The 1,859-nt window shown below is 44.2% G+C and overlaps 1 pseudogene; it reads left to right on the plus strand.

Moving 5' to 3' along the window:
• Positions 1-1,139: 1,139 nt before the first annotated feature.
• LOC114033054 lies at positions 1,140-1,769 on the plus strand (annotated as a pseudogene).
• Positions 1,770-1,859: the final 90 nt, after the last annotated feature.

Genomic DNA, 1,859 nt, shown 5'->3' on the forward strand with positions numbered 1-1,859 from the left:
ATCTCTTTCTTCTGTGTTCTAAATGTGAGTTTTCATCAAGGCTTAGTCTTCTGCTTTTTTTTTCCTCTCTTTTTATAAACTACCTCATTAACTTTTTGAATTTAAATTATCACCTCAATTCAGAAACAACTCTCAAATCTCTCTCTACAATTTTGACTTTCCTCCAGTCCTTGCTTCTAAGTGGAGTTCCTTGACATCCCAAAACTATTCTCCCCCACCCCCTGCTCAGTTGGCTGCTAGATCTCATAATGTAAAGTTATTCTCATCTCAGGTACAAGGCCGTCTTCCAGATTCTTTGTCTTTTCTGCTCCACTTACTTCTTTATTTTCTGCTTATCCCTATAGCTGACTACTATATTTTAGAAGATTTTCATTGACAATAGCTCAAACAAAAAATGCTGGCTTTATGAAAGTTAAAATGTAATTAACCAAAGCTTTTCATTCCCTGACCATTTGGGTTAATTGATTAATTTAATTGTTCGATGCTCTCTAATAGTGGCAGCTAGGTGGCACAGTGGATAGAGCACTGGACTTGGAATCAGGAAGACTTACCTTCCTGAGTTTAAAACTGACTTCATACACTAACTAGCTGTGTGACCCTGGGCAAGTCACTTAACCCTGTTTGCCTCAGTTCCTCATCTGTAAAATGAGCTAGAGAAGGAAATGGCAAACTACTTCAATACATATGCCACAAAAGCCCCAAATGGTGCCACAAAGAGTCGGACATGACTGAAATAACTGATGAGCAACTCTCTACTATTATTTCTGTTGTTGTTGTTGTTGTTGTTTTTTAAGGGCCCTCCTGGACCACCCGGGCCACCAGGATCACCAGGTCTTCCAGGAGAACCAGGATCTGAATTATATATAGGACCCCCTGGTTCACCTGGAGAAGATGGACCATCTGGTGAACCAGGTCCCCCAGTAAGTATAAGAAATCACACACGCTTTCTTTGAGGTGATTCAGCACCTCAAGTCATTTCTAGATTACTTGATGAATCTCTAGAGTACCTGGAGAAAATAAGAGATAGAAGAGATTGTGATGTCCCTGAAACAAGCTTTGTACAAGGAGTTAGTTGATCTAGGTTCAGAATGAAACACAGTGGTAGTCCTCTGCAGGTCCTTCCTTCTCGTTCGGCACCACCAACATGGTATTCAAGCGCTATGCGGAAATTGGCCAGGTGGCCTACATTTCCTTTGGGCCACATGCTGGCAAGCTGGTAGCTATTGTGGATGTTATTGATTAGAACAGGGCTTTGGTTGATGGCCCATGCAGTGGTGTGAGGAGGCAGGCCATGCCATTTAAATGTATGCGACTTACAGACTTCATACTCGAGTTCTCACACAGTGCATGTCAGAAGTATGTCCGGGCTGCTTGGGAGAAAGAAAAGATCAATACAAAATGGAAAGTCACAAGATGGGCCAAAAAGATTGAAGCCAGAGAAAGGAAAGCTAAGATGACAGATTTTGACCGTTACAAAGTCATGAAGGCCAAGAAAATGAGAAACCGAATTATCATGCATTAAGTAAAGAAGCTCCAGAAGGCGTCCTCCCAAAAGGGGTCTCCCAAGAAGGGGGCTGCCCAGAAGGTGCTGGCTGCAAAGGTCTCTGACAAGAAGGTCCCCTCGAAGAAGGCTGAGGGTCAGAAGGCCGCCCCTGGCCAGAAGGCTCAGAAGGGTCAGAAAGCCTCTGGCCAGAAGGCTCCAGCCAAGAAGGGAACCCGCCCAGAAGGGACCTGCGTAGAGAACAGCTGCTCCAAAGGCCAAAAATTAAGAGGCTGCCAAAAATCAAATAAAGGTTTTGCTGCGCGCGCGTGCACACACACACACACACACACACACACACACACACACACACACACAC

This window comes from Vombatus ursinus, unplaced genomic scaffold (genome assembly GCF_900497805.2).
Source record: "Vombatus ursinus unplaced genomic scaffold, bare-nosed wombat genome assembly UNPS02006743.1, whole genome shotgun sequence".
NCBI lineage: Eukaryota > Metazoa > Chordata > Mammalia > Diprotodontia > Vombatidae > Vombatus > Vombatus ursinus.